This window comes from Ovis aries, chromosome X (assembly GCF_016772045.2).
Source record: "Ovis aries strain OAR_USU_Benz2616 breed Rambouillet chromosome X, ARS-UI_Ramb_v3.0, whole genome shotgun sequence".
In the NCBI taxonomy this organism is placed as follows: Eukaryota; Metazoa; Chordata; class Mammalia; order Artiodactyla; family Bovidae; genus Ovis; species Ovis aries.
The window spans coordinates 11,091,790-11,106,235 of NC_056080.1; the positions used below are offsets into that span (position 1 = coordinate 11,091,790).

Consider the following 14,446-nt stretch of genomic DNA (forward strand, 5'->3'; position numbering starts at 1 on the left):
CTATTGTGTTGGTTTCTGCCTATGGATCAGCCATAGGTATGTATATGTCCCCTCCCTCCCACCTCTCACCCCATCTAGGCTCACCCCTCTAGGCTCAGACTAAGTCTTGAACGGTTGCAGTGAGCTCCTTAACCAGCCTTGCTGGCATCTGTCTACTATGATTGTTCGTTCCTTGGTTATCTGGACCAGCTTTAGCCAAACTGAAGACTGGAAGTCCATGACTCCTGGAAGCCTTGTGTCCTCCTGGTGGCCAGCAGGCTCCTCACATAGGCCGTGTTCATCAGTGTTGCTGTGTCTCCATCCTGCTGCCTTCAGGCCTGATGCTTAGAAATGGGTTTCCCTTAGTAAAGCCTCTTGGGCATGGCCATGCCCAGTGAGAAAGAGGAAGGGCAGGCTGAGGCTGGGTGAAGATACCAAGAGGGATCCAGTTAATAATGCATAATTACCATTAGGCCCGAGATTTTCTTTTTAGCCTGAGAAACATAGCTGGTGCTTCACTTGAGACTGGGCAGGGTAGTTTCCAGAACCTTTATTTTGAGGCTAAGAACTGGGGTGACCCAGACAGAACAGGAGCAATCCAGGAGTCTTTTGGGGATGACGGTGTGGGAACGGGTGGTAGAAATGAGGTTGGGCAGATGGGTGGTAGAATATCAAAGGGATTCTTTCTATATTTTCCACTCCGGTATTCTTGCCTGGAGAAGTCCATGGACAGAGGAGCCTGGGAGGCTACAGTCCATAGGGTCGCAGAGTCAGACATGACTGAGTGACTCACACACACACATTCTTTTTATATTTCAGGGAAATAATCAGTGATGTCTAGAGAAACTGGGAATCCATAATTCTCGCTGACACAGAAAAAAATGCAGCCACAGCTGATTTAGTCGAGTCCAGGGCTACTTCCAATTTTGATGATGGTAGAAGGTGGGGCTAAGAGATGCAATTCTACCCTTTTAGAGGCATGCTAACCTTAGTAAGGCAGGTCACTGAACCCTGGTATACCTCCTCCTCCTCATCTGTAAGTCCAGGACAATGACAGTGCTCATCTCTTAGAATTGTTGTGAGGATTACATGAGTTAGTCCACTAAAGGGTTTAGAATTATGCCTGGTACAGAGTAGCAATAAGTGATGGTGACTTTTAGCTTGAACTAGCCTTTTCTGGCCAGACAGTGCAAATGTCATGTAGGCCGACAGTCTGAGAGTCTGGGAGAAAAGGCCTCCTTCATTCAAATGTAGCGATCATTAAGGGCCATTTCTTTGGGTTAATAAATTTCTTGCTTTTCCCATTTTGGAGAGGGTTAGCACATGGTGTGGAGGGATGTTTATTAAATTCCCTTTGCCTGATAGCTCTCCGATTGAGTGGTTCTCAGGGGATGGGAACGTGGCTGAGGTGAAGGTAGGAGGAATAAGGGGACCTCTGTGATGGAGGCTCTGCTCCTGAGGTGGAAGCCGGGTGGGTCCTAGAGGGACTGAGATTTATAAGATGGAGGTCAGAGATGCTGGGAGATGGGTAAGGGGTCCCAAAGGGACATACACTGTTTCAGAATGATTTTTGAGCTAAGAACCTGCTGATTCAAAGTAACTGTGCTAAACTGCATGTGTTCCATATCAAAGGTATCAAACTCTCCATTCAGGTTTATCTTTTGGTGCTGTTCATTTATTAAAGACTCACAAAAACTCTGTCCCTTTGAGATACGTGTGTGTGTGTGTGTTTTAAACGCTGTCTCCCAGATGGCATGCAGACCCTTTTTGGTGTCATTTCAAATCTGGGAGTGAATCTAGTAGCTATCTTTGTTGCCAGAATTTCCTTGTTACATGAGATTACAAGACATTTGAATGCACCATATTTATGTGCTTTTTATTGTGCCTTTGACGTTTTTCTTTTCAGCAAGGAAATTATCTTGGCTTTTATACAAATACCTCTCCAGGTCAGAACAAGGGCTTCTTGTCCCTTCCAAGGGCTGACCCATGCATTGTCTGATTTTGTTGCTCTCTCTGTGTACTCTGTAAACAGTTTTACCGCATTAACCTCCGTTCCCACAGGTGTTCTCAGCCCTCTCCCATCAGAAACCCCCTGGATTGTGAATTTAAGTTGCTGTTTCCTGACTGTACCCCAGATCTACCGAATCTGAATTTCTGAGTAGGGTTCAGGAAACTGTATTTTTACCAAATGCCCCAAGGGATTCTGACACACACAGATGTTTGGGAACCGTGTGTCTGTCCACCTCCCTGCTAGCAAATTCCTCAGCATCCTTATTTTCAGTCTTCTTATCCAGCCAGGAAGCTCCCTTCCTACGTATGTATCCTGCATTGGTGTCAAGTTTGCTTTCCTAGGAAGGAAGGTAGGCTCTTGACATGAGCTTTGTGGTGAGGTGGGGAGAAAGCAGTTGTTAGCTAAAGTTCAGAGTTTGTATCTTGTAAACAAGACGAGTCAGACAGCCTTGTGAGTCTGACTGCATGAAACCATGCTCTTGAGTCAGAAAAGTTGGTCAGAGTGACACCAGTGATTTACTGATAGAGACATGGTGAGACTGGTCACTTTGTTTATCTACCTGTGGATGCTCTCCAACCCCAAGATTCCACTCACGACAGTAAAATAGCCTGTATCCTCTAAGCTAACTGGGTCTTGGCTGTGACTCAGGCCTCGTTGCTGTCGTTTTATGCATATTTCCAAGAAGATGGATTGTCAGACTGCTCAGGCTCTTGCACATGGCAGACTGCTGATTGAAAGCAATTTGTGAGAACAAGGGGAATAAGCAGACACAGGCACTTTGGCAAGAGGTGAAACTGACAGATGTTAGAATTCAAGAAATTTGGTTAAGTGAGGCTCATCATTCCACAATTCTTATATATATTAGGTGGGAATCCAATGATACTTGCAAAAACTGAGTACTCCCAACTTGAAGACTTTATCTTGAGAATCTTCGAGTACTTAAAAAAAGAGTAGGCCATTGGTGATCAACTGCAACGTTGACTACTTAGTGATGGAGAAATAGAAATTTAAAAAAGGTCAAAAGCCTTGCACAGGTCATGGAATCGAGTCAGTAATGATCTAGTGGCTGAGACTAGGTCCCATCAGGTCTCTCCAAATTTATAGATTTTGTTTCATTAAAAAAAAAATGGAAGCCTAAAATCCTGTACTGAGTCTCTCTTCTATTTGATTGTCCTAAATTTCTTTTAGCCTTGGCTGTGTACCAAAACATTACATTAGCAAAATGCTTCCTGCAAGTGTACAGACATTTAAGCTGGAAATTCAGTACTCAAGTGATTAGAATCAGTGTTCTCTATACAGTATAAGTGATAGCCTGGGTGTTTTTCTGCATCCAGGGCAGAAATAAAATCAAGTTCTGGCGTCCTTCTGTGAATATTAGATAAGTTGAGACATTTCCAATAGTGCCATTGTAAGATACAGGATGTAAAATCCAAATTCTAAAATTGAATAGTCTTATGCCTGATTGTCTAACCCTTATATTTTAAGTTATGTTAAGAGGAAAAAACTTAGTGTTTGCAGTTATCCGAGGAAATGAACTAAATAAGGAAGGCAATAACATTGTGTTAGATGGAGTAGTGCCTCTCTGTGATTTTTGTCACATAAAAATACAAGGGGGGAAATAGACAAAGGAAGAAACGTGGAGTCACCATGGCAACATGCAAACTTGCTCAGGTCCCAGTGGCTCCACTGATAAGCTGGGAATATTATTGCTTACATAACACAGTTCCCCCAAGGTTAATGATGATGACACATGGCCCTCAAACTTGAAACATGGTTTCCGAGAGGATGGATAACAGGTGAATGGAGGACTGGGGTTTTAGATCAGGAAGAATCTTCGGCTATGCAATGCTATACTCATCCGATAGGTGAAGGACCGAGGTCAGAGAGGTCAGGTGTCTCCACTGCCTCTTTTTATGAACTTTCTGTGGTGCATCATAACGGTCAGGTTGTGTTCCTCTCAGTTCTGGAAGTCCCTGCAAGGCAAGAGGTGTATATGAACCATCTTGATGTCCCTCTGTTCTGAGCAGAGTGTTGAGAACACACCAGATGTTTGCTGTTTATTAAACAAGTTGCTAAGGCAAGTCAGTGATAGAGTGTCTCCAGTAACCAGACTCCCAAGCAGCCCTTCTTTTACGAAATCTCAGCTTTGTAAACATTCTTGAAAAATATGTCAGTTCAGAACGTTCCAAACTCAATGATGGATTTGTCTCAGCAGCATCTCGCTGGAGCAAGATGTTTAAATTCTTTTCATGAAGGTCCTGGCCAAGTCCACACACACATGATCCGTTTCACTGGGCTCTTTCTGCCTGCTGTGGGTCCCTTGAGGATGCTGATCCTGAATTTGTCATCTCTGTGTCACTAGAGGCTAGCACAGCACCCAGAGCCCAAGAGTGCTTCTGTGAGTGTAGGTTAATGTTTTCTTGCTAAATCACTTCCGTCGTGTCCAACTCTGCAACCCCATGAACTGGAGCCTGGCAGTCTCCTCTGTCCGTGAAATTCTCCAGGCAAGAATGCTAGAATGGGTTGCCATGCCCTCCTCCAGGGGATCTTCCCAACCCAGGGAATGAACCCGTGTTTCTTATGTCTCCTGCATTGGCAGGTGGGTTCTTTACCACTAGCACCACCTGGGAAGCCCTAATATTTTCTAATGCTTTCTAAACACTAACCAGGCACCAGGCACCTTTCAGAAGCGCTTTCCCTGATTAACGCTTTAATCCTTGCAGTGGCATTATTACTGTTATTTCAACTGTATAGATGGAGGAAATGGTCACAGAGAAGTTCAGAATCTAATCCAAGGTCACAGAGCTTAGTCATTAGAGGAGCGAGGATTGGAGCCAAAGAATCTGGCTCCAGGGCGGACCATACCTACAATTACCCAAGTTTTGGTCTCAGCCCCACTTCGTACTCTTAGAATTTATCAAGGACCTCAAAGAAACTTCCTTTATGTGGGCCAAATCTCTCCAAATTGACTGCAGTAGAAATTCAACCCAAGAAAATTTAAAATATTAATGTATGTCAATATAACAATAAGCTCCTTGCCTGTGAAATGTGATCTGTTTTTATTTGGGGAAAAACCCAGCTCTATGTTCCTAAACACAGAAACGTGTCACGAGAAGAGTGGCCAGGTTGTACATTAGATTTGTTTCGTAAATGACATCTCAGCAGACACCTGGATTTGCTCATCATCCACTCTGCGTTCAGCCTGTTGACGTTCGCCTCTGGGAAACTCCACTATCCACTTGAAAGAGAAGAGAGAAAAAGGCACAGTATCTTGGCTGTTCACAATCCCCGTGCCTCCCCCTCAGTCGAGTTGGGAGTGTAGGTCATCCACACTCTGTGTGGGCCCGGGGCTGGGATGAATGTCACACAGATGAACCTCTGCAGTCCAGGGGGCCTTCCCACTGCAGAGGCGACCAGTGACACATCCTCCTCTAACCTGGAGCCACCCGTGGTGGGGGAATCCAGTCTCATAAAACCAATCCACGGGCTTTGCTGCCTCTGTGCCTGAGGGCTCACTGCGCGCCCTTTGCAATTTGTTCTTTCCCTTCAGGCCGCTTCCCGGGCACCTGGGCTGGACTAACTGCCACCCCTTTCTGGGCTCATAACTCCCCAAATAGAGTTCCATGATGGTCGCCACCCTCCCCGCCACCTGATGTCACATCTCTCTACCCTGGACCAAGCACTTACTCTCCAAGAGCAGGGATTTAGAATTTCCTCCTCTTCCCATTTCCAGTACTGAGGGCAGAAGTGCAGAGCAGAGTGCTGGGAAACATGGGGATGGAGGAGAAAAACTTGACCTAGAGATCAACGGAAAGTTCCTGGAGGCGGGGGACTGGACTGGGGCCGGAGGCAAGTCCTGTCATTTGAAATAGTTGGAGCCTGGGCTGGGCATCTCCTGGAGAAAGAGCAAGGTGATAGATGTGGTCAGAGGGCCCATGGAAAGGGGGCTGGTGGAAGACAAAGCCAGGAAGGTGAGAGAGGGCACAATGTCACCTGGTTATGGAAATCACCCGGATGAACGGAGCTCATCTGATGTTGTGTTCCAGAATGTTCGGTAGTACTGAGGCAGGCTGACGGCAAGAATGAGTACACAGGCATTTTAGAGAAGATGAAAGTGCTTCTCCCGAGCAGCAGCCAGCAGACATCACATTCGAGAGCCTCCTGGCCCCAGAGTAGCTGTCAGATTGGTTGTAGCAGAGAAGGTCTTATATAAAAGAGGCTCACGGTCACTGGCAGGGTCAGTCTATTTATTCTCAAGGATGCAGGCTGTACTCCTCGGACAAACACAAGAGAAGCTACATGACTAGGAATCAGTAGTTGAGACAGGCATTTATTTTTAGTTGACAGCAAGAAATATTATTTCTCCTCTTATGCTTCAGCTGCCATTGTGGCTAGATTTTATTACTCTGGAGAGAAGCAAAGCCAAGAATTTCTTGTAGACATTGTTTCCCAGCAAGGGTCATCTTTTCAAATGCATGGAAACAGCTTCCCCTTGATCTATTAATTCCAGACATTCACTGTGGCACCACTTAATAAATTATTATTACGAACTTGAAGCTCATTGAAAAACTACTACTGATACTATTATTATTAACATAGTGCTCATTGAAGAATTTAAAAGTACAGAAAAACAGAAAGAAGACATAATATCCCCTCCCTTATAATTCCAAACCCTAAGATGCTGATCCCTCTCTGGTGGGCTCCCAAGTTATCTGCTCTGAGTTCCTTCTCTCCATGGATGCACATGCTCTTCATCTATCAAGAGTTGGGGGTCTCTCCCCCTGGATCCTGGGCTGATGTCCTGAATTGCTTTGACCACCAGAAGTCTACAGAGGTGCTGCTGTGCCCAGAGTTGAAGAGGCCTAGCAACTGTTACTTTCCCTCTGGAAACCAGCTGCCATGAAAAGTCTGACTACGTAGAGACTCCATGCTGTGAGGAAGCCCAAGCTAATGATACGGAGAGGCCACCCAGAGGAGAGCCAAGGTGTCTGACAGGTGAGGAAAGCCTTCTCAGACCTTCCAGCCTAGCCCAGCCAGCAGTTCAGTGCAGTTGAATTTTTGACCTCAGCCAATGTTTCATAGAGCAGAAAACCACCCAGCTAAGACCAGTCTACCCACAGAATCATGAGAAATAATAAATAATCATTGTTTTATGACACTAAATTTTGCAGTTTGTTATTAGGCAGCAAGCTATAACTGAAACACCCCATTGTATCTTAGAATATTTTCTTAATATCTTTTTTCAAAGTGGTTCTAGAGGAGTCACACCCATGCAATAAATACAATGGGTTTTTTTTTTTAGCACTTTTCACTTCACCTTGTAGAACATGAAGTTTATAATTGTATCAAAGTGCTGTGACAGTGTTGAAGAACTACACACCATTCGACTGTAGGGAGGGGGAGGTATTATCATCTGGGCCAATCAGACTCCCACCCAGGAAGGTAGAATGGGGACCAAGTGATTCTTGTCAGTGTTTGTGACTGGGATGGCCACATTTGGGCACTGTACAAGCAGAAAGAGAAAATTAGCTATAGGGACAAAGAAGGAAGAAACAGGAACAGACAGAGGAAAGGAAAAGGACACAGGGAATCTCCCCAGAGTCTGCTGCTATTCTAGTTCTAACTTTTGTATGCATCCCTCTGTGTTCCAGGAAATACTTGAACATTTGTTTCTAATAAAGTCTTCACTTACTCTTAAACCACTTTGAGAGACTTTGGTTTCCTTCAACCAAATGGCTTTTGAATAAGGCCAGTGGTTTTGGAAGAAGAGCAGAAAGGTTTTAGAAGAAGAGCAAAAAGGAATATCACCTGGAAGAGGCAGGAAGGGAGGTATTTGGGGGTAATGTGTGGAAACCAAGCATTGGCAATGCACAGCTATTCTATAAGGGAGAAGGCAATGGCACCCCACTTCAGTACTCTTGCCTGGAAAATCCCATGGACGGAGGAGCCTGGTGGGCTGCAGTCCATGGGGTCGCTGAGAGTTGGACACGACTCAGTGACTTCACCTTCACTTTTCACTTGCATGCATTGGAGAAGGAAATGGCAACCCACTCCAGTGTTCTTGCCTGGAGAATCCCAGGGACGGCGGAGCCTGATGGGCTGCTGTCTATGGGGTCGCACAGAGTCAGACCCGACTGAAGCGACTTAGCAGCAGCAGCAGCAGCAGCAGCAGCAGCTATTCTATAAATAGATTAATCTTCTCTCTGCTGAAGGCTGAGTTAGCATTCTTCCAATCAATGTTATTTGGGTGCAAATGGACTCCCCCTAAAATAATCTCTACCAATTTCCACTTCAGCCCCTCCACTCCTGGCCCCATATCCTCTCCCTATATTAAACATCTTTAAAATTCAGAAGGCAGTGTTATTGACCCAGTGACTTATGTTGCACGACCATCCATCAATGTTTTTTAGCTGTGCTCCATTATTGATGGCTTGCTCCCCTTTGGAGGGTCATGTTTCTTCTCCACTCACTGTGTATTTAATATACATGAGCACATCCCCAATGTTCTTGAAATTGTGAGGTATCTTTCCTATGTGTACAAACAGGCTCTCCCCATGTTGTTCTGCCAGTCTGGGGCTTCTCCTGAAGGACGATGATTCCATGAGCAAATCCATCCTGCTGCGAATAAATAGCAGGCCAGGCCCTTGGGGAAGTAGATTCAGGTAGGGAACCAGGCTTCTTTAAAGAGCCCCCCTCAACTAACCCATAATCCATAAATATTAGCTGAGACTAAAAGAGGTTTATTAAGCAATTTCCTCAGCTACAGGATTATATTTCAGGGAGTTTTGGAGGATAAGTACATCTTTGTTGGGAATCACTATTAATATGGTCAATAGCTTTCACATTCTTAAGTCCCTCATTTCAAGGGCAGTTATGTTGAACTCCATATTCATCAGAAAATAATTGCAGAAAAAAAAAACACCAGTTGTTTGTTTGTTTGTTTGTTTGTTTTTATTTTTTTTGTTTTTTTGAGGTATCAGCATTACAAACAGTGGAACTCAAAAGTAACATTTCTTTTTTAGGTAGTATTTGAAAATCGTGCCGTGGCGGTTTGGCAGGACTAATTCATAGATTGGCTTATTTATGCCTGATGTTACATGAGCATCAAATTATCCAACTTCTCTCTGATTCTTTTAATCTATTCCTTGCAAATGGATGTATGCTTCTTGCTGCCAAATATATCACACACACACACACACACACACACACACACACACACACAGTGATTAGTAGTTCACTATTGAAAGACTCAACCAGTTAAAATACGGTGATCTGTAGATGGCTGTAGATACCTTAAGGCAACCCCTCATGAGTTACATTCTTATTTAATCCTCTTACCTTAAGCGGCAGGGAAACCTGTGACCTGCTTCCATGCAGTAGAATATGGCAAAACTGATGGGATGGCACTCTCTTTTTAAAAATTGAACTATAATTGATTTGCAATATTGTGTTAGTTTCAAGTATACAGCAAAGTGATTCAGTTATACATATATATGTGTATATCTATATTCTTTTTTCAATTATTTTCCATTTCAATTATATAATTGAAAATTATATTCCAGTTTTCAAGCATTTTCCATTGGAAATATTTCCAATTATTTTCCACTTTCCATTGTTATAAGACATTGAATATACTTCCCATGCTGTATAGTAAATCTTTACTGTTTATCTATTTTACATATAGCAGTATGTACAGTCCATGGGGTCGCAAAGAGTCAGACACCTCTAAGTGGCTAACACTTTCACTTTTCATGTATCTGTTAATCCCAACCTCGTATTTTATCCCTCGCCCCACCCCTTCCCCTTTGGTAACCATAAATTTGTTCTCTATGTCTATGATTCTGTTTCATTTTAAAAATAAGTCTATTTGTACTATTTTTATTTATTTTCTGTTCCAGTTCTTTATTGATGCACAGCAAATCACCCCAAACTTACTGGCTCACAACAGTGACAACATTCGTTTTGAACTTGCAATTTAGACAGGGCTCAGTGGGGACAGCTTGTTTCTGCTCCATGTGGTGTCTCCTGGGATGGCTTGAAGGCTGAGGCCCACAGTTGTTGGCCAACTCATCCTCCTCTGTTGCAGGCCAGCATCCACAGGTACATCAGCTGTGGCTGTAGCCAGAACTTCTACGCTTGAACCTTGCATGTGGCAGCTGGGCTGCCTCACAGACTGGTTCCTGCTTTCTCGTGGTGAGTGTCTTGAGAGGACTGGACAGAGGCTGTATTGCCTTCTATGACTTGATTTGCTAAGCCTCACAGTCCCCCCAGATGGAAGGGAGAGGACCTAGAGCCCATGGCTCGATACAGGAGGGCAGCATCATGCACTATTTTTAGATTCCACCTATTAGTGACATCATGTGACATTTGTCTTTCTCTGTCTGACTTCCTTCACTGAGTATGATTATCTCTAGGTCCATCTATGTTGCAGCAAATGGCAGTATTCCATTCTTTTCTAAGGCTGAGTAGTATTCCATCACACATATGGACCACCTCTTCTTTGTCCATTCCTCTGTCGATGGGCATTTCGGTTGTTTCCATGTCTTGGCTGTTGTAAATAGTGCTGCTCTGAACATAAGGGTGCATGTATCTTTTCAAATTAGGGTTTTCATCTTTTCTGGCTATATGGGGGTGACAGTCTCTTGATTATATTACATAAGACCTTGTATGAGCGGACTGAAGTAACAGTCTCTCCCTTGCCAATCTTGAACAAGTCAGTTGCCATGTTGGGAGAGGGTCATGTGGCAATGAACTCTGGGCAGCCTCTAGGAGCTGAGAACAGCCCCTGGCTGGCAACTAGGAAGAAAGTGGGGACCCCAGTCCTATAGCTTCAAGTTACCAAACTCTGACTGAAGGCCAGCTGTCACCTTTGTTGCACCCTTGTGAGACTCTGAGCCAAGAGCCTAGTCATGCTGAGCCCAGGCTCCTGACCCAAGGAGCTAATAAATGCATGTTATTTTGAGCCACTAAAGTTGTGATAGTTTGTTATACAGTATAGAAAACAAATGTAGTGAGTTTTCCATTAATTTCTGTGACACAGTATTTATAAATTTATTTTTAAACCAATTATGCTCAAACTCTGTGAAGAACCAGTGTTTTAATCTCCAGTCTATTTATGGAAAAACATTTTCATAAAATGAAGTAAAAATGAATGACTAGAAAAAGTAAATCAAAAGACACACAAAATACCAGTCCTTAGAGCAACACTTCTATAAAGTGAAACAAAAATGAGTTAGAAACATTCAATGAAAAGACACACAAAAAGCAAACTTAAGAGTTTCATTATTAGATTTAATAGATGTATCTTTCTGCCAAATAAGTATAAAAGTTTCTCAACATTTACTCTCAATTTACATATCTAATTGAAAGTGAAAATGAAGTTGCTCAGTCGTGTCCGACTCTTTGTGACCCCACCAGGCTTCACCATCCATGGAATTTTCCAGGCATGAGTACTGGAGTGGGTTGCCATTTCCTTCTCCAGGGGATCTTTCCAACCCAGGGATTGAACCCGGGTCTCCCGCATTGCAGGCAGACGCTTTACCATCTAAGCCACCAGGGAATCTCCCATAATAAATAGTCCACAGACTGGCATCAGTTTACAGTTCACGAATTTGAATGAGATCGAATCAACTTATAAAATTGATATTTATGGAGGGCTTCCTAGGCCCTGGAGAGGGAAATGGCAACCCACTCCAGTATTCGTGCCTGGAGAATCCCATGAACAGAGGAGCTTGGTGGGCTACAGTCCATGGGTTGCAAAGAGTCGGACACAACTGAGCGACTTCACTTTCACTTTCCTAGGCCCTGAACACTGTGAACAGCCCTTTTCATGAATTTCTTTCTATTCATGTTTCTTATACCTCTATGAACTTTTACAAAGTCCCCCATTTATGTGTGAACAAGCTAGGATGCTTGGGGTGAAGGTACTCACCCAACTTGGTCACACAGCTAGTAAATACAGGAAGCTGTGATCCAAACCCAGACATCCTCACTGAACAGTATAATCCTGCAGAATTCCTTTATCATTCATAATGATGGAGATAATGTCATCCTCAAGGTATAAATATGAGCTATCATTAATTTCACCCCAGTCAAATATCCTTCAAAGTCCAATGTAAGGAGTTTTCTATGCTCAGATGCTCTAAAAATGAGACCAAACCCTGGTGCCAAACATGAGCTCTAGAGAGACGAGACATGGTGATTTCTAGAAGGAAATGAACCTTGTTCTTGTTGGTCTGTCTTCTCAAAACCTGGTGGTTCTTAGTAGCAGAGTCAGAGGTGCAGGAGGAGGAAACTGTGCGTACTTGCTTGATTTATGCTCTGTCTACACTCCGAAATGGTTTTCACTTCCTTCACTTAGGTCCGTCTTAAGGGTAACAGTTCCCATCAGAATCACTGGGGGGATTTTTACAGCTACTGATGAGTGGGCCCCACCCCTGGGGATTCCTAGGCCACTGGTCTGCAAGAGCCCTATCAATCGAGAGTATTTTCAAACCCTCTCCATTGAGTCTAATGTGTAGCCAAGGTTGCAACTGGATTCTTAAGGAAGGGAAGCATGGGAGGAGGTATAGCTGAATCACCTCTGCTCCACTGCTGATGCCCTGTTGCCCAGGGCTGTGCGGAAGCCGCCTGGAAACAGCTTTCTGTCCATGGCACTCATCCATGGGGAATGCCCAGTTAGGACTAGGGCAGCTCAAGTTCCCCATTGCATCTGAAGCTCAGGAAATCTTCCACCAGCAATTTAGCCCCTGTCAGTTCAGGTCTTCATTAGCTTGAGACTCATCTGTTTTGCAAAATCACAGCCAATTGGTTTTAGCATTGGAGGTTATCGTTTATGGCAAAATTAGCATTTCATTAATACTTGGCCCTCATTCATGATTTTTACCTACACTGGAGGAAATACTTCTGTCATTTTAGGCCTTCCCAGGAATTCTAGGATTTTAAAATTTTATGTTTATTCAGCTTCAAGTGACCAGAATTATACATCACTGAGAAGTTGCTTTCGAGAATTTTCTGTGGGTTCCCTCCACCTGTGTTAGACTGGACACAGTAGCTAGGGTTGAGACTACTCTCACAGCATGTTTGGTGGAATCCAATCTTGTGAGAAGTTCCTGCAAAAGACAGTTTTTCAGCCCCTCATGACTCAAGGTGTGATGCTTGGTAAGTTGAAGCACCCACAGCTCCTGGCAGCCTGCCAGAGATAGTCTTGGGCCCCACCCCAGATCTAAATGTGGAATCAGAATCTGCATTTAACCAGACCTTCAGCTGATTTGTATGTATGTGTAGGAAGGCTTTGAGAAGCAGTGAATGATGAGAAATGACTGCAAATTTGTTGTCTCCAGTTTTGAAGATATGCATTAGCATATGAAATATTCTGTTAAGTCCAATGGTAAAGAGAACTGTTCACTCTATATTTTCCCAAATGTATTTGACCTTAAAACAACATCTTTTTTTTCCAGGTAGCACTTGAAAAAACTTTTTTGTCACAGTATGACATACCTCAGAAAGTGCCTAGTCCCTCAGTCATGTCCAACTCTTTGAGGCTCCATGGACTGTAGCCTGTTAGGCCCCTCTGTCCATGGAATTTTCCAGGCAAGAATACTGGAGTGGGTTTCCATTCGCTCCTCCAGGACATTAGAATAGTATCCATATTGTTGGTGAGGGACCATTCTCCATGGGGCTCTCACCTTTCTGCTAGTCTTGGAACCAGTGGCACGGACTTCATTTATTCTGAAGTCTCTTCTCAAGGATGTTTGTAGAGCAAACAGCCTGGGAAGACAGAATTAGGATTGTCCTCAAGAGCAAAGATCAGTCCAGTATAATAAAGACAACATCTCTCTCCAGGGCAAGGAATCAGATGAGCTTACCACCTATTTTAAAAGACTTGGGTTCCCTACAGTGTGGGTTCTTCAACTATGACATAAACCCGCCACATGCAATGCATCCAATTGGCCCTCCACTTCACCCAGAAGCTTCACCCTGGACAGAAGCTCGTGCTGCCTGCTATGCTGTGAGCAATCAGGTCCTTGGTCTCTGACTCAGGGGGCTCATGTCTCCTGGCGACACCCACAGGGCTATGGCAGACTACCTTGTCAACTTGCAGGCAGAGTCAAATCAGTCCTTTGACAGTTCTTGGTGATCACATGGGATCATCTTGAGAGATTTTTACACACTGTACATGACCAGGGAACCGGTTACCAGATCAGGAAAGATAATATCAGCGCCCATCAGGCCTTCTTGTGACCATTGCCCATAAGTACTCTCCTCAACTCAGGTTAACTAGCAGTGACCTCATATGTGTGCAGGGAGCCATTTTCTGAGCCAAGATGGTTTAAGCTGACATTTACTAGCATTTAGTATGAGTCAGGCACCCTCCGAATCCCTTTACATGTAGTTAACAGTTTAATCTTCATAGCAACCCTCTGAGATGAGAACTAATTATGCCCATTTTGCATG

The 14,446-nt window shown here is 43.9% G+C and overlaps 1 long non-coding RNA gene across 1 annotated transcript; it reads right to left on the reverse strand.

Annotated features, from left to right (window-relative positions):
- Positions 1-5,025: 5,025 nt before the first annotated feature.
- Positions 5,026-6,186, reverse strand: LOC121818220 (uncharacterized). Its single transcript, XR_006058284.1, has 3 exons — positions 5,984-6,186; positions 5,678-5,885; positions 5,026-5,228 (listed from the first exon to the last, which is right to left on the reverse strand). It is a non-coding gene; the product is annotated as an uncharacterized LOC121818220 (long non-coding RNA).
- Between the last annotated feature and the right edge of the window lie 8,260 nt (positions 6,187-14,446).